General features: G+C 35.8%; 2 non-coding genes and 1 pseudogene across 2 annotated transcripts; 1 reads left to right on the top strand and 2 right to left on the bottom strand.

The window, feature by feature from the left end:
• Positions 1-401: 401 nt before the first annotated feature.
• LOC147822915 (small nucleolar RNA SNORD81) lies at positions 402-475 on the bottom strand. The gene has a single exon (XR_015444925.1). It is a non-coding gene; the product is annotated as a small nucleolar RNA SNORD81 (small nucleolar RNA).
• Positions 476-862: 387 nt separating this feature from the next.
• Positions 863-939, bottom strand: LOC147822914 (small nucleolar RNA SNORD79). Its single transcript, XR_015444898.1, has one exon. It is a non-coding gene; the product is annotated as a small nucleolar RNA SNORD79 (small nucleolar RNA).
• Positions 940-4,505: 3,566 nt separating this feature from the next.
• LOC101726069 (dopamine receptor-interacting protein 1 pseudogene) lies at positions 4,506-5,573 on the top strand (annotated as a pseudogene).
• The last annotated feature ends 16,558 nt before the right edge of the window (positions 5,574-22,131 follow it).

Raw genomic sequence — 22,131 nt, 5'->3', positions numbered from 1 at the left:
TTTGTCCTTTCCCTTCTTTCCTTACCCATTCCCCTTCTACTTCCCCTTCCTCTTTAGACCTTTCCTTCCTATTTCACATTATCCGTTATACATTTTGATCCTTATTTAGACTTTCAGTTTGTCACACCAGAGAAACTAGTCCTATTTATTTTACTTAAGAGTATGGCCTTAATGCGCATCCATTTAGCTACAAATGTCTCTAGTTTCTCATTCTTTATGGCTGAGTAGTACTCCACTTTATAAAAAAATACATTTTCTTTTTTTTTTTAGTTTCCACAAGTTTATTAAAATTGACATGTTTAATCTTCTCTTCAATGAGCATCCATCCAGCTGCCTGCATTGAAGACATTGATTTTAGTGCCTATTTCCAGATTTCAACTTGTAATAGTAGTTGGGGAACACAGAATATCAAATCTTTTCTCATCAAGTAATCAGTGAGAGAGTTCAAGTTGAGATGAGATCATCATGTATTCTGGAATAGGAAGAGTACTGATATTCTCAATCCTCACCTTTGTAAGGGCAAAGTGTATGCCACTGATGCCATAAGTCCTTAAAGTCTTCAGGATAACAAGGTTTACCTCCACTTTCCCAATTGTGAGTTCTTTTCAAGAGACGAAACTCAGCCTTACTACATTGTCCAGGGTGACCTTGAAATCGGGTTCAAGTCATCATGTCTTGGCCTGTCTAGTAGATGGGAGGTATAGGTATGAGATACCATGCCTGGCTTGTATCTTCACTCTTAATTCTTTTTGGAAACTTCTTGCATGGTGCTTCATAGCCAAGCTTACTCCCCATAACTGTGAAATTTTAGTCTAATTAAGGTTGTTGTTCATAGGTAGATTTTCCTAAAAGATTTATCAATTACTGTTTCAGTTTCAAATTAGGCTTCATTCTCTTTCAGAGATATACCCATCTGTTTAAACATCATCACTAACAAAAAACACATTTTCTTTATCCAGTCTCCAGTTGATGGGGAATTGGGCTGTTTCCAAGTTTTAGCTATTACAAACTGTGCTGCTATAAACATGGATGCACATATATCGCTGTGGTATGATTCTTTTAATTCTTTTGGAAAGATAAACAGCAGAGGAATAGCGGGGTCAAATGGGACTTCCAATCCTAGTTTTTTGAGGTATCTCCATATTGATTTTCACAGTGGTTGCACCAGTCTGAACTCCCACCAATATTGGAGAAGGGTTCCTTTTTCCCCAACCCTTGTCAGCATTTGTTATTGGTTGATTTCTTGTTAGCAGCCATTCTTTTTGGAGTGCTGTGGAATCTCAGTGTTGTTTTCATCTGCACCTCTGGAATGACCAGTGATATTGAACATTTTTTTCATATGTTTATTTGCTGCATTTGCTTCTTTATCTGAGAAATGTGTGTTCATTTCAGATGCCCATTTTTGATTTGAGTCTTTATATTTGGGGGCTTTGATTTTTTTTTAAGTTCTTTATATATTCTAGATAGTAGTCCTTTGTCCTAGGAACAGCTAGTAAAATATTTTTACCACATTATAGGTTGTCTCTTAGCTCTGTTGGTGGTTTCTTTTGCAGTGCAGAAGCTTTTTAATAAGATGAGATCCCAGTTGTTGATTCTTTGTGCTAGTTCCCGTGGTACTGAGGTTTTGTTCATAAAGTCTTTTCCTATGCCAATGTCTTCAAGAGTTCTACCTATCTTCCAGCAAGTTTAGTTTTTTATGTTTTGATATTTAGATTTTTAATCCACTTCAATTTTAGTTTAGTGCATGGTGAAAGATATGGGTCTAGTTTTAATCTTTGGCAGGTTGAAATTCAGTTTTTCCAACACCATTTATTAAAGAGGCTATCTTTCCTCCAGTGAGGATGGTTGGCTCCTTTGTCAAAGACGAGGTTGCTGAGTATGTCTGGAGTTGTGTCTGCATCTTCTAATCTATTCCACTCATCCTTGAGTCTTTTTCTTTGCCAGTACCATGCTGTTTTTATCACAGTGACTTTGTAGAATAGTTTCAAGTTGGGGATTGTGATAACCCCTATCATGTCTCTGTTGCCTAGAAAAGCTTTTGCTATTCTAGGTCTCTTTTGATTCCAAATAAATTTTTGGACTGTTTTCTCTAGTTCTGTGAAATATACTGTTAGGATTTCAATTGGAATTGCATTGAATCTATATAGCAGTTTTGGAAGTATGGCCATATTTACTATATTGGTTCTTCCTACCTAGGAACAAGAAATGTCTTTCCATTTTCTTTTTCTTTTTGGCACTGGGGATTGAACTCTGGTCCTTGCACTTACAGGGCAGGTGGCAGAACCACTGAGCTACATCCCCGGCCCTTATCTTTCCATTTTCTTATATCCTCTTCAATCTCTTTTTTCAGTGTACTGTAGTTTTCAAGGTAGAAGTCTTTTACTACCTCCATTAAATTGATTCCTAGATATTTCATTTTTTGGGATGCTATTGTGAAAGGAATTGTTTCCCTAATTTCTCTCAGTGAGTCTGTTATTTGTGCATAAGAAGACTATTGATTTTTGAATGTTTACCTTGTATCCAGCTACTCTACTGAATCGGTCAATTAAGTCTAAGTTTTTTAGCAGAGTTTTTGGGATCTTCTGTGTAGAGTACCAAATCATCACCAAATAATGACAGTTTAACTTCTTTCTTTTCTGTCTTTATTCCTTTTATTTCTTTCTCTTTTCTTATTGTTGAGGTTAATGTTTTCAGAACTATGTTCAACAAGAGTGGTAATAGTGGACATCCTTGTCTTGTTTCTGATTTTAGGGTGAAGGTTTTCAGTTTTTGACCATTTACTATGATGTCAGCTGTTTGATTTTCATAGGAAGCCTTTATCGGGGTGAGTTAAGACCATCAATTCCAATTTTCTGTAGGGTTTTTATCATGAATGGGTGTTGGATTTTGTTGAATGCTTTTTCTGCATCTATGGAGATGGTCATGTGTTTTTTGTCCTTGACCCTGTTAATATAGTGTATTACATTTTTTGATTTGTGTATGTTGAACCATCCCTGAATCCCTAGGTTGGATCTAATGTGGTTAGTCTTTGTGATCTTCCTGATGATCCTCTGTATTCTGTTTGCCAGTATCTTATTGATTTTTGCATCTATGTTCATTAGGGAATTTGACTTGTAAGTCTCTTTTTCAGTTGGATCTTCCTCTGCTTTTGAAATCAAAGTAATGCTTGTTTCCAGAAATGAATTTGGGAGTATTGGTTATCTTTCAATTTCATTAAACAGTTTGAGAAGTACTGGCATTAGGTGTTCCCTAAATTTCTTGTAGAATTCAGCAGTGAAGCCACTGGGACCTGGGCTTTTCTTTGTTGGTAAATCTTTAATGGTGTTTTCAATTTCATTGATTGAAATTGGGGTGTTTAGAATTTTATACCTTCTTCATTCAACTTTGATAATTCAAATATATCTAAGAATCTGTCCATTTCTTCTGTTTTTTCCATTTTATTGGAGTAAAGTTTCTGGAAGTAGGTATTAATCCTTGGATTTCTGCTGGATCTGTTTTGATTTCACCCTTTTTATTCCTAATTGCATGGATTTGAGACTTTTTTCCTTTTTTTGGATAAGGTTGGCTAAGGGTTTGTGGATTTTAATTTTATTTATTCTTTTGAAGAACCAACTCTTTGATTTGTTGATTTTTTTGTATTATTCTCTTAGTCTCCATTGTATTGGTTTTTGCTCTAATCTTCATAATTTCCTCCCTTGTATGCCTTTGGATTTGTCTTCCTCTTCTTTTTCTAGGAGGTTGAGGTTCAGCATTAGGTTCTTTATTTGAGCTCATTGTGTTTTCCTAGTATCGGCATTCACTGCTATGAATTTGCCTTGTAAGACTGCTTTTATTGTGTCCCATAGATCCCTGTATACTGTATTGGCATTATCATTTAATTGTAGAAACTAATTTCTTCTTTAATTTCCTCTGTGACCCATTGGTTGTTCAGGAGAGTGTTATTCAATTTCCATGTGTTTGCGAAATTCTTGCGGTTTCTTATGCTATTCATCTCCAATTTAATTGTACTATGGTCTGATAATATACAAAGGATAACTTCAATTCCTTTGCATTTACTTAAACATGTTCTATGAGCTAGCATGTGGTCTATTTTGGAGAATGACCCATGTGCAGCTGAAAAAAATGCATATTCTGGATTTGTGGGGTGGAACACTGTAGACATCTATTAAGTCCATTTGTTCAAAAGTTTGGTTCAGTTCTGATATTTTGTTGTTGATTTTTAGTCTAGATGATCTGTCTATTTTTGACAGTGGAGTATTGAGGTCCCCCACTACAATTGTACTAGTGCTTATTTGGTTTTTCATGTTCATTAATATTTGTTTTATAGCTTTTATTTTTTCGTTGTTTCTGATCACCATGAACTATTGTCCCTCTGTCACCCTGCCTTGGAGCCAGCCAATTATGGACTGAAACCTCTACAAATTCCTCCCTCTGTCCACTAGACTCCTTGAGAGAAGTTCAAGAGGAAGCTCTTTGCTATAGCCACAGCTGAACATTTCATAACAAGGATGAAGACACTGTTTGAAGAGATCAAAGCATCAATTAAAAATAACTATAAACAAGATCAATCCTTTTGGCGGCCTGTTTTTCCTTGGGGAGGTGTTTTTACTATCAAAGCTGGCCACAAAGCAGTATTCTGTATACTGCTCTATGTCGAAATAAGACTAAAAAATATCTGCACCATAGATGGATTCTTGATGTTGTTGTATGTCATTCTTAACAAGAATGAAAATTTCCCCAGGGAACTCTCTCTTCATTTTGGTGGCAAGGTTGTAGAGTGTTTTCTTTATTTAACGGACACCTACAGTTTTACAACTGTGAAGCTACTTTGGATTTGGGACAAGATGGAAAACCAGCAATACAAATCTGAAGTTCATAAAGCTTCATTAGTAATTGATCTGTTTGGGAATGAGCATGATAATTTTACAAAAAATCTCAAAAATCTCATGTCTACCATTCAGGAAAGTTACTGTTCCAACCAGAGATGCCTGACTTGAGTGCAGGAAGATCAGCAGTGCTCAGTTAATATAAATCCTCCCCAAGAAATTCCACATGGAAATTTGATATGACTGGCTGTGGATGAATTATTCTGTTCCAAGATTGAATTATGTGAAGAGCATGGGTGTGGTGGCTTATAAGAATTTTCCCAACGAATTTTCTGCCATGGAGCACCGCCTTTTGTTTTCTTAAATATGCAACATTGGAAATCTGAATATCTGGCATACATACCCTATTACTTGGATTTATCTGATCGCAAATACTTGGAAGGTGCCACATTATTTAACAAAGAGGAACATCATTATTCTGCAACTTTCCAGATTGATGGACATTGGATGCACTATGATGGCTTCAGAAATGTGAATTTAATTTTGTTAAATAAACCCCCAGAGTTTCTCTTCTTTTCATCATTGGTTTATATTTAGCAATAGAGTAATAAATAGAGACTGAAGCTAAATTAAATTGTTTTCCTGCCTGGCCATGCTCCCCCAAGATGGCTTTTATTTTGTGTATACTTGGTATCCAAGGAAAGAGTTCAACTATACTAGTGTCAGAGGTGTATTTCCCAGTGTTTAGCTCCAGGTAAATGTTTTATATCGAAGATCTATGCAAAAAAATTTTGTATTTCTTTTTTTTATATTTCCAGGGTTATTTTTATATAAGCATATTTTATGTCAAATAAAATATATCTGTAGTCTTTGTATTTTTTTGAATATGTACCGCAAAAGTTTTTACAGTTCTATCCTTAAATCTAAGAAAATACTTTGTCACTTGAATTCAAAATTTTTCTTTTTGGATATCCGAGTAAAATCTGGGTAAAAGTCAGTGTTTTAATTTATATAAATTTAAAAGTTTAAGATGTATCTGACTAGATTTCTTTGCCCTACCTCAACTGTAATCCAAAGTGCACTATTGGGATTTAGTATGGATTTGAATGTACAATTTATGGATTATTTAGTTAATTTTACCTATTGCTTTGCCTAATTTCCTTGCTCCAATTTTTAAAAAATAGTCATGTGAGAATTGTTTTTCTGGGCTTAAATGATTTCTTTATAATGGTAAATTACTGTAAGTACTTGCTAAAATATTGTAAACCTGCCAGTGGATTTCCGAGTGTTAAGTAAGCTTCTAAACTTAAAGTTATTGTTCAGAATAAATTACATAACTACCCTAAATATTAACCTCATAATTAAATGTGATGGAAATTCACCAATAAAAAGTCATTTTACAGAAAAACCAACTATTAAAAATAACATACAACTGGCTGTTTCCTAATGTTGGTCTAACAAAAATGTACTTTAAATATATGAGCAAGTGTCCAACTACTGAACTACATGCCCAGCCCATATCTCTTCACAATTTAAGTATTATATTGGCACAGAAGAAAAAAATTAATTTTTAGAGTAATACTTGCTGGCTATCTTGTAGGTAGTACTTGGTAGCATGAAGCTTTTATTTGCAATGTAAATCACTAGAATTTTATAGTGATCGGAATATTTTTTATAAGGACCCCAAGACTCCTTTTCCTTTTAAAGGAAAACAATGAAAATTCTCAAGGGAAAACACTTTTTGGAACTTATCCCTGTTCATTTTAGTGTTTACATTTCAAGACAATCTGCTTTAGGTGTGGGGTTGAGATTAGGTGGAATATATTGGAAGACGTCTAAATGACCACTCAATTCACTGCCCTATGTCAAATTGCTAAGGTTTCATTCAATAAATTAAATCTTACATTGCCTTGGTGCCTTGTTGAGATAACTTTCTATAGAATAGATAAGTGTGGATGAAACATTGCTGAGAATTCCTTACTCTGAGTGAACATCATGAGAAGCACTTTTATACCTAAGATAAAATGTGATTTATTTTACAAAAACCCCTAGCATTTATTTCAATAGTCCCCCAAATATATAAAATAGCATTTGGTTTACAGTGAACTTAATCTGTAAAATATTACTGTATTGCATGAGTCACAATATATAAGAACACAAATACTAAAGCATATATAAGTGATATAATTAACAAATTATTAGTAAGTTATTCCCAATGCAGATTTATTCTTTTAAGAATTGCAATTTATTTGGAATATTTGTTTATCACAAAACAATGACTTAACCTACCTCACAGGGCTGTTGTAGGGATTATGATGTTTGTTCAAATCTTGACTACCTTGAATGTGCTAATAAACATATTTTTCTACCTCTTGTAAAAAAGTTTTGTTTTATATAGTTGGGTGCACTAGTATTTGATGCATATATATTTATGATTGTCATCTTGTCCTCTTGGATTGTTTCCTTTACAAGGATGTAGTGACCATCTTCATCTCTCTTAGTTTTGGTTTCAAATTTACTTTGCAAATAAGATAGGTACCCCTGCTTTTTTCCAGGTTCCTGTCACATGGAGAACTATTTTCCATCCTTTTACTTTCAGTCTATGAATTTCTTTTTGAACTAGGTACATTTCTGGTATACAGAAAATTGTTGGATTTTGCTTCTTAATCCATTCTGCCAGTCTATTTCTTTTGATTCATGAATTGAGGTCATTAACATTGGTGGTTATAACTGATATGTATTGACTTATCCTTGTCATGATATTTTCCTGTTGTTGGCACTTTTATTTATCTTCCCTTTCCCTTTAATTTCTTGCCTTGCCTAATGGCTTTGCTGTGTTGGGCCTCATGGAGTTGTGACCCTCATTGTCTTTTTCTAGGATATTGTTTAGAATTGTTTGGAGTGCTGGTCTGGTATTCATGAAGTTTCTCAGGTGTTATTTGTCATGGAAGTATCATATTTCCCCATGAATTCTGAAAGATAGTTTTGCAGCATACATCAATCTAGGTTGCAGTTTGTTTTCTTTTAGGGCTTGAAATACCTTACTCCTGGTTCTCCTTGACTTGACAGTTTGTGTGGAGAAGTCTGCTGTGATTCTGATGGACTTTCCTTTGTATGTGATATGTTTCTTTTCTCTAACTGCTTGTAGGTTTTTGTTGTTCTGTTGAGTTTCTTGAATCTTGACTTTTATGTCTAATTGTAGATATTTTTTGATCATGGCTAGTTGGAGTCCTATATGCCTCACTTATCTGTATGTCAAATTTTTTTCCTCTGCTTGGGAAGTTTTCTGCCATTACTTCTGTGAACTGTTTATGTCATTCGTACTTTCTCCTGCTTTTTCATAGACTCCTGTGAGTCTTATGTTATTCTTGTTTGCATCGCCTGGCAGCTGCTGGATGGATTTCTCATGTTCCCTTACTATTTTTAAGAAATCTCTCTTTTCTTGGTCACTAACTGCAATCCTGTGTTCTATATCTAATATTCTGTCTTCACATTGGCTCATTCTGCTGCAAATACTTTCAATGGAGTTTTTAATCCCCTGGATATCTGAATCTGTTTCATGGATTCCATTTCTTTCCTACGTTGGGTGTTCATGGTTTCCATTTGTTTCCTATGCTGGGCATTCATGGCTTCCATCATGGTGTGAGCTCATCTATTTTTTTAAAGTTTTTTTTTTAATCTTTTTGTTCTAGACTCTCTAATGATGTCTTTCATTCTGCTCTCCATCTCTGTAGTTATCTGGGAAATTATTTCTGTTTTGAATTTTTCTAGACTCTTGTTCATCTGTTTTATTACTTCCCCTTCTATCATTTCAGGATGTCCAGGTGGTTGATTATCAGATTTTTCCACCTTGTTGCTCTCAGAATTTGCCTTGGTGAGCTGGAAGTCTGAGTTTGCACCTTGTTTAGATGTTTTCTCTTTTCTACTTTTGTTGTTGGAGCTGTGTTTTATTTCCTGGGTTGATACTTCAATGTTGCTTATTGTGAGTATCTTTATTGCTTGTGTTTAGAACCCTGTATAGCTGGTCTTTAGGTTTTGAGTCTCTAGTGACTCTTAGGTGATCTCATTTTCACTATACCAAGAAGGACAACTGATTAGATCAATCATGGCACCTTATCCGAAGTGGTACAATCAGCATCAACAGTAGCATCAAACACAGCTTAGAAGGCCCTACCAAGGTTGTGAATCACATGGAACACGCTGAATCAACCCCCTGCAGACAGGCAGGTCTGCGGATGCCCTACCGAGGTCACAAGTCACGCAGAACATGCCGAATCAGCCTGTGACACAGCAGTAATCCACTGGATATCCCCCCCCCCACTCCTCTGGCCTCTTCTCTGTACAGCCACCTGGTTCCACACTACAAAGATGCAGAGGACACCGGACCACTAGACCACTGTACTGGGTAGGTTGGAGTCATCTTCACTTCCCATCAGTACTGGGTCTATCTTCAGGGGAAGGGCAACTGGAACTTGCAATAAAACTCTACAGAGTTCAACCCTACATAAGGACAGGGAGCTCAACTTGGGACTTGCAGCCAGAAATCTGCCTGAATCTCATGGGTCTGTGACTAGCTTGCTAAGATTCATTGACTTATATTTGCACACTGCTACCCACGTTGTCTATTGTGACAGCAGAGACATACCCTGAAAGAGGCTGTTCATCTTCATTGTTTTATTTTTATTCCCCAAATTAGTATTATTAGTTTGGTTTTTTTCCTTTTTTCTTTTTCTCCTCTTATCTTTAATTTTTTTCCTACTCTTTGCAAATATGTTTTTCTCTCCTTTTTTCTTTTCTTTTCTTCTTTCTTTTCTCTTTCTCTCTCTCTTACACTCAGTCTCTTGCTCTCCAACATTGTTCATCTTCCCTTTTTGCCCCTGTTTTGGTCCTCATTTGGAGTTCTTCTTTATTTTACTATTATTCTCTCACCTGTGTCCTGGCCACACTGCTAACCTTCCCCTATTCTTCTTCCCATCTGTCCCTCCCTTCCCAACCCCTTCTAACTCCACATCCCAAAGGGTAAAGTTGTTATATTGAAGAGTTTATTCACTATATGTTGGGTTGGTCCTCGATCCTGATTTAATTCACAAAGGTAAAGGTGATAGATTAATAACTATCACAAAATGTCATTTTCAAAGATGTTCTTGATGCAGTGGTGTTGCTGATTATATCGCTTGGGCTAAGGTATTGTTATTGATCTAGTCAATGATCCTTCCTAGTATAAAGAAAATGAGATAGCCTTAGAGTCATTAGAGACTCAGAACTTAAAGACCAGCTATATCTGGAAGACACCTCTGAGAAGCAATCATTCCATAAGGGTTCTAATTATAAGCAACAAAGATACCTACAATAAATAATTTCAAACTATCAACCCAGGAGTTAAACCAAGGACAAAAATGAGAAGACATTTAAGCAAGGCACAAACTCAGACTTCCATCCCAGCAAGGGTAAATCCTGGGGGAAGTGAGATGGAAAAGTCCCATAACCAACCACCTGGATACCCTGAACTGGTAGCATAGGAAGTAACAAAACAGAGGAATGAGGCTCTAGAAAAATTCAAAGCAGAAATAACCTCCCAGATATCTACAGAGATGGTGAGCAGAGTGAAAGACATCATTAGAGGATCTAGAACAGAAACAGATAAAAAAAATGGATGAGCTGAGAAACATGCTGGAAGCCATGAATACCCAGCATAAGAAAGAAATGGAAACTATGAAACAGATTCAAACAGATATTCAGGAGATCAAAAACTCCATTGAAAGTATCCACAGCAGATTAAGGGAATCTGAAGTAGAATATCAGATATTGAAGGCAGAATTGTGGTTAGAGACCATGAAAATAGAGATTTCCTAAAAATAGTAAGGGACCAGGAGAAATTAATCCAACAAATGCTAGATGATGAAAAGAAGAATAACATAAGATTGATAGGAGTCCATGAAAAAACAGGAGAAAGCACAAATGACATAAACAACCTGTTCACAGAAGTAATAGTGGAAAACTTCCCAGACAGAGGTAGAAAATTGGACATACAGATAAGTGAGGCATATAGAACTCCACCCAGCCATGATAAAAAAAAAATCTACATCTAGAAATATAATAGTCAAGATCCCAGAAATCCAACAGAAAAACAAAATCCTACAAGCAGTTAGAGAAAAAAAACAAGTCACCTACAAAGGAAAGCCCATCAGAATCACAGTAGACTTCTCAACACAAACCCTCAAATCAAGGAGAGCCTGGAGTGAAGTATTTCAAGCCCTAAAAGAAAATAACTTCCAACCTAGACTGTTGTATCCTGCAAAATTATCTTTCAAAATCGATGGGGAAATTAGATACTTCCACAACAAAGAACACCTGAGAAATTTCATGAACACCAAACCAGCACTACAAGCAATTCTAAACAATATCCTAGAGAAAAGCAATGAAGGCTACAACTCCATGAGGCCCAACAGAGGGAAGCCACCAGGCAAGGTAAGACACTAAAGGGAAAGGGGGAAAAATAAGAAATAAAAGAGCCAACAAAAGTAAAACAACATGACAAGGATAAATCAATACCTATCAATAATAATCCTCAATGTTAATGGCCTCAATTCACCAATCAAAAGACATAGAATGGCAGAATGGATTAAACAGGAAAATGCAACAAAATGCTGTATACAAGAAACACACCTAACTCAAAAAGAAACTCATAGACTGAAAGTGAAAGGATGGAAAACAGTTCTCCATGCAACAGGAACCCAGAAGAAAGCAGGAGTAGCAATCTTATTTGCAGACAAGGTAGATTTCAAACCAAAACTAATTAAGAGAGACAAAGATGGTCACTACATCCTTGTGAAGGGAACAATCCAAGAGGAAGAGATGACAATCCTAAATATATATGCACCAAATATGAATGCCCCAACTATACAAAACAAATATTAATAGACATGAAAAACCAAATAAACACTAACACAGTTGTAGTGGGGGACCTCAATACCCCACTATCACAAATAGACAGATCATCTAGACAAAAAGTTAACAATGAAATTCTAGAACTGAACCAAACCTTTGAACAAATGGACTTAATAGATGCTTACAGAGTATTCCACCCCACAAAATCAGAATACACATTCTTTTCAGCTGCACACGGGTCATTCTCCAGAATAGACCACATGCTAGCTCATAGGACATGTCTAAGTCAATGTAAAAGAATAGAAGTTACCCCCTGTATATTATCAGACCATAGTCCAATAAAATTGGAGATCAATGACATAAGAAACCGCAAAACCCCAACAAAAAAATGGAAACTGAATAACACCCTCTTGAACAACCAAGGGTCACAGAAGTAATTAAAGAAGAAATTAAACAGTTTCTACATGTAAATGAAAATGCCAGTACAACATACAGGAATCTATAGGACACAATGAAAGCAGTTCTATGTGGGAAATTCATGGCAGTGAATGCACATATTAGGAAAACAGAGAAAACTCAGATAAATAACCTAATGCAGAATGTCAATCTCCTAGAAAAAGAAGAGCATAACAAATCCAAAGCTCATAGAAGAGAGGAAATTATAAAGATCAGGGCAGAAATCAATGCAATGGAGACTAAGAGAACAATACAAAAAAATCAATGAATCAGAGTTGGTTTTTTTTGAAAGAATAAATAACATCAATAAACCTTTAGCCAACCTTCTCAAAAAAAGGAAAGAAAAGGCACAAATACATGGAATTAAGAATGAAAAAGGTGAAGTCACAACAGATCCAACAGAAATCCAGAGGATCATCAATACCTACTTTGAGAACCTCTATTCCAATAAAATGGAAAACACAGAAGAAATGGACAGATTCCTAGATACATATGAATTGCCAAAGTTAAATGAAGAAGATATAGAAATTCTAAGCACCCCAATTACAATGAGTGAAATTGAAAATGTAATAAAAAATTTACCAATAAAGAAAAGCCCAGGTCCTGATGGTTTCACTGCTGAATTTTACAAGACATTTAAAGAAGAACTAATGCTATTATTCTTTAAACTCATCAAGGAAATTGAAAAGGAAGCAATACTTCCAAACTCATTCCTGGAAGCAAGTGTTACTTTGATTCCAAAACCAGGGAAAGACCCAACCCAAAAAGAGAACTACAGGCCAATCTCCCTAATGAACATAGATGCAAAAATCTTTAACAAGATACTGGCAAACAGAATACAGAGGGTCATCAAGAAGATCATACACCCTGACCAAGTAGGATTTATCCCAGGGATGCAAGGATGGTTCAACATTCATAAATCAATAAATGTAATGCACCATATTAACAGAGTCAAGGACAAAAACCATATGATCATCTCAATAGATGCAGAAAAGGCATTTGACAAAATCTAGCACCCATTCATGATAAAAACCCTTCAGAAAATTGGAATAGAAGGTCTTTATCTTAACCTGATTAAGGCTATCTATGAAAATCCAACAGCCAACATCATACTAAATGGTCAAAAACTGAAAACTTTCACGCCAAAATCAGGAACAAGCCAAGGATGCCCACTATCACCACTCCTGTTCAATATAGTTCTGGCAACATTAGCCACAGCAATTATAAATGAGAAAGAAATAAAAGGACTATAGATAGTAAAAGAAGAAGTTAAACTGTCATTATTTGTTGATGATATGATACTTTACATAGAAGACCCAAAAAACTCCACCAGAAGACTTCTAGACTTAATTGACAGATTCAGTAGAGTAGCTGGATACAAAGTCAACGCTCGAAAAACAATAGCCTTCTTGTACACAAATAACAGACTCAATGAGAGAGAAATTAGGGAAACAATTCCTTTTACAATAGCATCCAAAAAAATGAAATATCTAGGAATCAATCTAACAAAGGAAACAAAAGACCTCTACACTGAAAACTACAGCACTCTGAAAAAAGAGATTGAAGAGGATACAAGAAAATGGAAAGACATCCCTTGCTTCTGGTTAGGAAGAACCAATATAGTGAAAATGGCCATACTTCCCAAACTACTATATAGATTCAATGCAATGCCAATTGAAATTCCAACAATATACTTCACAGAACTAGAGAAAACAATCCAAAAATTCCTTTGGAACCATAAGAGACCTAGAATAGCTAAAGCAATTCTAAGCAACAGAGACATGGCTGAGGGTATCACAATCCCCAACTTGAACCTATACTACACAGCTACTTTGATAAAATCAGCATGGTCCTGGCAAAGGAACAGACCTGAGGATCAGTGGAATAGATTAGAAGATCCAGAAACAACTCCAGACATGCTTAGCCACCTCATCTTTGACAAAGAAGCCAACCACCCTCATTGGAAGAAAGATAGCCTATTTAATAAATGGTGTTGGAAAAACTGGATTTCAACCTGCCAAAGATTAAAACTAGACCCATACCTATCACCGTGCACTAAACTAAGATCCAAGTGGATTAAAGATCTAAATATTAAGACGGAAACAGTAAACTTCCTGGAGGATAAGTTAGGTAGAACTCTTGAAGACATTGGCATAGGAAAAGACTTCATGAACAAAACCTCAGCAGCATGGGAACTAGCAGAAAGAATCAGCAACTGGGATCTCATCTTATTAAAAAGCTTCTGCACTGCAAAAGAAACCACCAACAGAGCTAACAGACAACCTACAATATGGGAAAAATTTTTTAGAAGCTGTACCTCAGACAAAGGACTACTATCTAGAATATATAAAGAACTTAAAAAAGATCAGACCCCTCAGAATTAAAGACCCAATTCAAAAATGGGCATCCGAAATGAACAGACATTTCTCAGACAAAGAAGTAAAAGCAGCAAACAAATATATGAAAAAATGTTCAACATCACTCGCCATTCAGGAGATGCAGATGAAAACAACACTGAGATTCCACCTCACCCCAGAAAGAATGGCTGCTATCAAGAAATCAACCAATAACAAATGCTGGCGGGGTTGTGGGGAGAAAGGAACCCTTCTCCATTGTTGGTGAGAGTGCAGACTGGTGCAGCTACTGTGGAAGTCAGTATAGAGATACCTCAAAGAACTAGGGCAAGAGGTCCTTTTTGAGCCAGCTATTCCCCTGCTGGGTATCTTCCCCAAAGAATTAAAAGAATCATACCACAGTGATATATGTGCACCCATGTTCATAGTGGCACAGTTTGTAATAGCTAAAGCTTGGAAGCAACCCAAGTGCCCATCAATTGGAAACTGGATAAAGAAAATGTGTTTTTTTTTAAATAAAATGGAGTATTACTCAGCCATAAAGAATGAAAAACTAGAGTCATTTATAGCTAAATGGATGCATATTGAGGCCATACTCTTAAGTGAAATAAATAGGACACACATGTGTAAATACTGAATAGTTTCTCTAGTATGAGAAACTGATAGTGTAAACAAGGGTTAAAATGATTAAAGTGAATAATTGATAATTTGAAATAGGAAAAAATGTCCAAAGATGATGGAGTGATGGAAGGGGAAGGGGAAAGGAAAAGAGGGAAAGGAAAAACTATGAGAAAAGAAAAAAAAAAGGAAATGAAATCTATGTAAATAGGGAAGGGCGAAGGGAGTGAAGGGCACACAGGTAATGGGGGAAAATATAAGAACCAAGATACATCATGTATAGGTACAAGCACCCAATGATAAATGTAAATGTATTGTATACCTAAAATGTACCAATAAAATTAATTTAAAAATTAAAACAAAAAACAAAAAATACAGCTTAGAAGATGACAAATTGTGGTAGCTATAAATCTGTCACCTTCAACCATTTGAACAAGATCAAAATTGAGGCCCAGCCCAAAATATGTTTGTAGTAAATAAACCCTTCAATATAGCAAATTCATCTTTTGGAATTAGGACTTAGAAGGAGTTTTGGAGGGAGCAATAGAGAGATAGAAGGAGAGGGAAAGGTTAGAAGTGAGGCTAGAGGGCACAGGAAGATCACGCAAACTTTGGGAAACTGTTGAAGGCAATAGGAAAAGACAGAGTGACGGAATGCAGACAAGAACAGAAAAACTAACAGCAACAAGGAAGCTAGAAACTGTATTCACTTTCCTGTAAAAATAATAATTGAGAGAAGAAAAGAGAGAGAAAAAAATCTGAAAGAGGATAGGAACTGGAACAAAAAGGGAGAGAGATGAAGAAGGGAGAGAGAGAGAAAAATAAAAGGAAGACAAAAAAGGGGGACCTCCTTCAGGGTATGAGTCTGCTGTCACAGTAGATAACATTTGCAGCAGTGTGCAGATCTATGTTCATTGGTCTCAGCAAGCTAGCTGTAGTCCACTGAGATTCAGGCTGATTTCTGGCTGCAAGGCCCAAGTTGAGGTCCCTGACTTCCTGCAGGATTGAGCTCTGCAAAGTTCTACTGCAGGTTGCAGCTGCCCTTCCCCAAAGCAAGTCTGGGTTCTGATAGGAGATGCTGATCCCATCAACTTACCAACCACAGTAGTCTGGTGTGCCTTTATTGCAGAGATTTTCTTCACTTTTCCTGTGGGCTTCAATTTTCATTGAGGAACCTCATAGGCCCTTCTCTCTTTTGTTCACCCTGCTCAATCTTCTGGAGCTCATAACCATGACCTTTATTGCCCCTAGGCCCCTGGGCAGTGTGGATCCAGATACCATTGTGGTCCGCAAAGCAGGGTTTAGGGTTGCCTGGACCTCTTCAGGACAGTGGGGGCAGTTCTAGGCCTCTGTGAGAGGGTGCCTGGGGAGCAGGGCAGTTATTTTAATTCTTTACCTAGTAGATCTATTGTAGAATCTTTTTAAGGAACAGTTTCTATTGTTTTCTTTGAATGTTCACTTCTTTCCTGTTTCTTATATGCTTTGGTTTTTTTTTTTTTTTTTTTTTAAAACTGAACATGTGAACCAAACAATGTAGTTACTCTGGAAATAAAATTGTCTCCACTTAGGCTTGCTATTTTTTTCAAATATATATATATTATTCAAATTATATATATATATATAATTGTGTAGCTGTCTTCATGTGAAGGATCAGCCGGGGTGTAAACTTAAGGTTCTCTTAGGTATTTTCTCAGTCTGTACTTTTCTCTGGGAAAGCATGGTCACTTTCTAATTTTACCCAAAAATGAAGTCATTTTTAAATGTCCTTCTTTTTAGTGTTTGGCTCCCAAAATGGAAAAAGAAAAATATGAAGGAAGGAGAAATAATGTTGCTGCCTCCCCTTTTTTTGATACCAGGGATTGGACTCAGGACCTTGTACTTGCCAGGCAGGCATGGTGCTTCTGAGCTACATCCGTGGGATCAGTGGCAATGGCCTCTTAAGTCCCTTGGAAGTCACCTTGACCAGAAGGGAGGACCATCTAACAACAGAGAGAGGAGGAGAAGTACCAAAAATGGCTGTCCATCTCTTTGTCTGTTCCTCTATAATGGGAAGCAAAAATCAGTTATCCAAGTACAAATCCCTGAAATTTATAAGACAAGGTGTTGTTTGCCTACTGTGGCACCCATATGTTGTGTGCAAGCTACTCCTAGGACATGCACACAGCTGCCTGCCATGAGGAGGCTAGAAATGGTAGATAGGTAGCTGTTATTGTGCGAAAAGTATTAACTGACCAAAATTAACTGCACTTTAATATTCAAAAGATGCAAGAGTTCAAAATAGTTACATTAGACAAATTCTGCTAGTGCTATTGTGGTTTAGGTTGTTGTTTCCTACTCTGCTATTTTCCCAGAGTCCTCTCTCAAGAGCTAAACATTTTAAATCAGAATTTATAATATGGGAATATTTAAAGTGATTATAAAGGAATAAGTAGAAAATACAATAAGAAACCAAAACTAAAAAAGAAGTAGATTTGAAAGAAATAACTCAATAGAATTTTAAGAATGAAAAATGCAGTACTTGAAATTGGAAGCATAAGAGATGTTTTAAGTAGATGAGAGAGTTTATTGGTAGAAATAGGTAAAGGAAAAGAGAGAATTAATTGATTTAAGAAAAATTCCTAGGTATCTTACAGAGAGATAAGGTAGAAAGATTAAAGAACCATTAATAGATAAAGCAATATAAAGTATGCAATAAAAAACAGAAAAAGGGTAATATATGAAGAAATAAGAATTTTTATAACTAAAAAAGGTATGAATTTGAAATTGAAGAATCACATCTATTCCAAAGTGAATTTAAAAAATCCCCCTAAATATTATGTACTTGGTATCTAGTATTAGCATCTTCTGTGTCACAAAACTCATGTTTTATATGCCTGTGATAATTTAGTAATAAAGTCTGAATAAAATATGGACTCCAAAAACCTGTATACTTGGGAAGTTCATGGTCATCATCATTTATATTCACAATTATCCTCATGGTCATCAGGAATAATACATATCAAGGACAAGAAATTGAATGAAGTATTTTAGATCAATTGTTTCATTTTCTATTAAACTGTTGTATTACTTTGCTAGATGAACTAAAAGATACCTATATGTTTTCTTTTGAATAAATCAAAGACCAAAATTAATTTTACAGTAAAACTTTTTTCTAATATTCCATGAGAATCTTTTAACAATTGTATTTATTATAATTAACATTATTTACCAGAATGGTTAGACTAATTTATTAATTCAGTAGACATTTATTGGTTGCTTATTAGGTATTCTAAGGCATGCCATTATGCTTATTGTATACTCTGAAGATTGTGCCATTTATAATTAATTGTATACCAATATATTCCAAGATTTAGTTCAAAATAACATCTATTTATTTGCTCCTGTTTCTTTAAGTCATGAGTAATAGGTGGCCTCACCTTGTGACAATTCCTCTGTCCCACACCATGAAAGCTGGGCACCACAGAGAAACAAAGGAGGACTCATTCTACATGCTCATGTATCATCCAAGAAACTAGCTGAGCTTTTACACGTGGGAGTGGAAAAGCTCTCAGTAGGCAAGCTGCAAGCCCCAGTAGGCAAGCATGTTTCGGCTATGCTATGTTTTCTAGTGTTCCATTGGCCAAAGCAAGTCACATGGTTAAACTCACTCAATGTATGTGTGTGTATGTGTGTATGAGCAAATGTGTGACATGTATGGGACTGACCATAGATTCAAGAGGATGTGATAAATTAGGGACATCATGATAATAGTTTGCCTCAAGGGTAATTAAAAATTTCAATGGTGTTAATATTCAATCAACCACAAATAGTAGGATAAATAAAATGTCAGTCTTACTATCACTTTAAGATTATAATCCTCAGTCATTCCTTAGGTCATGGAAACCCATTTGAACTTTTCATCAGGGGCACTCAGTCTAGCAGGGTAGCCAGTTGACTCCTTTGGGTAAAAAGTAGGCTTCCACTAAAACAGCCTCTAAAAATATTTCTGCTAGAAGGACTGGTCTTATAGTACACAGTCCTTCAAATGTGCTCCTTTGGAGAGCTTGCCTTGGAGGCAGTGAATTATCACTTCTGTAGAAGAGTCAAGTACCTAACCTTCCATTCATATCTCACTGCCACAGGCAAAGAATCTTTTGACCTCTTTAGAAGCTGGGAAAAAGATGGTACCCTCTAGTACTTTGGACAGTTCAGCCTGCAAAAATATAATTAATCATTGCTTTCTGGGTCAGCTCCTGGAACAGCTCCTTTATCATCATCCATCTTTTTCTAGAAAATATCTTTAAATTTCACTTTGCTAAGAAGAAAAATGTAGCTGCCTTTTGTGAGAATGGGATGAGTGTTAAGAGAATCGTTTTTTGCTTGTTTGTTTTTTTAGGTAGGGGAGAGATTTTTAAAATCTGTAGTATATTTGTGAAGGTTCTAAGATGTTCAGGGATACTTGTACCTTCAGAAAATTGTCACATGTAGACACCATAGTGGATATTTTTTGTCAACAGCTACTGTTTCTTTACTTCTTCGTATCATCCCCAGATTTCCATGTGGCAATTTATATGTTTTCTGGAAAGCTGGCTCTATCTGTAGCCTGTTCAGAGATAGGAGCTGAGACTATAGTCAGGCAATCAGTGAATTTTATTCCACTGGAAAAGTAAACTAGGTAAGTATAATTGTATTGAATTTGTGGGAATGTAGGGACAATTCCTATGGCTATACACTTGCTGAGAACTACCTTTCTGAGGACCAGAAGAGTGATCAGGCCTAGAGCCTTGCTGAAGGCAGAATAGCAAGATGGAAAGAGATACTATCCATGCTAACCTCAGTGATCTGCTGATTCTGGCTTCACCAGAAGCACCTTTTTAGTTATATGAAGCAATAAATTCTCCCTTTTTTACTCTTATCTGATTTAGGCTATATAGTGCTTGCTTTGGCAGCATATACACTAAAATTGATTTAGGTATATTATTATAACTAAAATATTTTGAATAATTCACAGATGACCCCAAAGAGAAGATAAAATTCTCAAATTGTAAAGTTCTTTACAGACTACAAATTGAGGAGAGGATGCTTTCAAAGTACAATTATGAAGGAAAGAAAATTAACCAACAGGGGAGGAAATTTACTCAATATGTTCCTAGCAGCATCTTGTATAAGAAGGAACTTATCAAATAAAATTTGACAGTGCAGGAAATATCAGTTGATGAAAACCACACTCTGTTCTCCTACTGGCATAAGGACTATTTTGTGCTTGGGACAATTTGGACTTAGCATTCCATAGAATCATTTGTATTAAAATTAATTTAACAGACATTTATTGAACACCTAGTATATATCATATGCTTGGAATACAGAGGATGACAATAATAAAAATAATTCTCCTTTTTCAAAAATTCAAAAATAAATGAAAATGGGGAAGTGATCCAGCAAAATAATTACAATTCAATGTAGTAAATCTTTATAATGTTAGAAGACCATTATCAGAATGATTAGTTCTACCTGTAGTCTAAGATAGGGGTCCCTACATGCATATCTATGGCAATTTTTCCTCTCTGTGGCAACATAAGAAAAGTAAGAACAAGAAAATTAATGACATTTTCATAAAACTAGATGCACGAAGTTGAAAGTTACTGATTCTGAGATTATATTCTTCCCCCTTTACTTGTCCTATATATTGATTGGTGTCTGTGTGTGTGTGTGTGTGTGTGTATGTGACAATATTTGGAAAAGTAAATCATATATTATGTCTCATTTTCTTTTTAAAATAATGTCTATATCAGAAAAGTTTGGTAGCCACTTTTCTAGGATACAGTTAGAGAAGGCTTTGAGACAGAGGTTATTTAACAAACATAGTGAAGAAGACAGAAATCTCTGTATAAGCAAGCATAGAGCTATGAAATGTAAAGTCCTTATTGGACAATGGTGTACTTTTTTTGTGCTCCTTTTAGTCATCAGTTTTATTTTATTTTTTTATTAGTATGTTTGCCATACATAATGGTCACATTCATTATAAAGAAGTTGTATCAGTACCTAATGTATCTTAATGTTTCTTTTATTCCCATTCCTTTCCTCTCTCATTAACCCTTCTTTCCCTCTCCATTTACTAAAGCTTTGCTAATGGCACATGTTCTTACATACTTTAAGATAACAATATGTGGAGGGAGTGGCAAGTACTGAAGTTGAAATACTTGGCTTGGCTGAAATATCAAAAGACCTTGAATATCATGCTAAAGAATTTAGATTTGACCTAATAGGTAGTTGTGGTTACTGAAGCATTTTAAAGTACAGGAGTACATAATCAATATGTAATTTAGAAAGATAAGAAAACTGATAGGGAAATATGTCTATTTCATTGATAGATATATTTTTAGTGCATCTAAAAGTTGATAGCTACTTTTTAAATACAAAGGATAAATCTCTTGAGAGGTCTGATATCTATCATGATGAGGAACTGGTCACTGATTTCTACAAAAATATGAACCTGAAGCTTGAGTTAGCTGATTATTATCAAATAGTAGAGGGAACATCTCTCTCTCCTTCTCTCTCTCTCTCCCTCCCTCCTCCGTCTCTGTCTCTCTGTCTCTCTCTGCTTTATGCCTTCCAGAAGTTGCTTTCCTTTCATCTTATAGTTGGGAGTAGTTTTGTTCCTGATGTACTGTACTGAAATAGTGCCTCCTTTTGGTCTGTCCAGAAGCCAAACAGTTTCTCCAGAGAAGTACCTTGAAACCCTTTGCAAGGCATCTACTCACTGTTTTGAAGAGTCTGGGAGGGAGAAGCTTATATACTCTGGGTCTCTAAGGAGACACTATATTTTGCCCAACAGTGCTGACTTGATTTCCCTCACTCTAAATGAAAATAAAATCAAAGAGTAACCAAGGTACCACATGTACGCACATCTCTGCACTGTGTTAACTTGAGGCACAATTTAATGCCTTGAGGTTAGAGAATTTCATTGGTGTTCCAGACCCTTGCTTAATATCAGTGTGATCTTGACCAAG

This window comes from Heterocephalus glaber, unplaced genomic scaffold, assembly GCF_053883595.1.
Source record: "Heterocephalus glaber isolate CG9 unplaced genomic scaffold, H.glaber_assembly_v1.0 deba00001606, whole genome shotgun sequence".
Lineage (NCBI taxonomy): Eukaryota > Metazoa > Chordata > Mammalia > Rodentia > Bathyergidae > Heterocephalus > Heterocephalus glaber.
The sequence above is the reverse complement of the archived record's forward strand: the minus strand, read 5'-3'. Positions and strand labels throughout refer to the sequence as shown.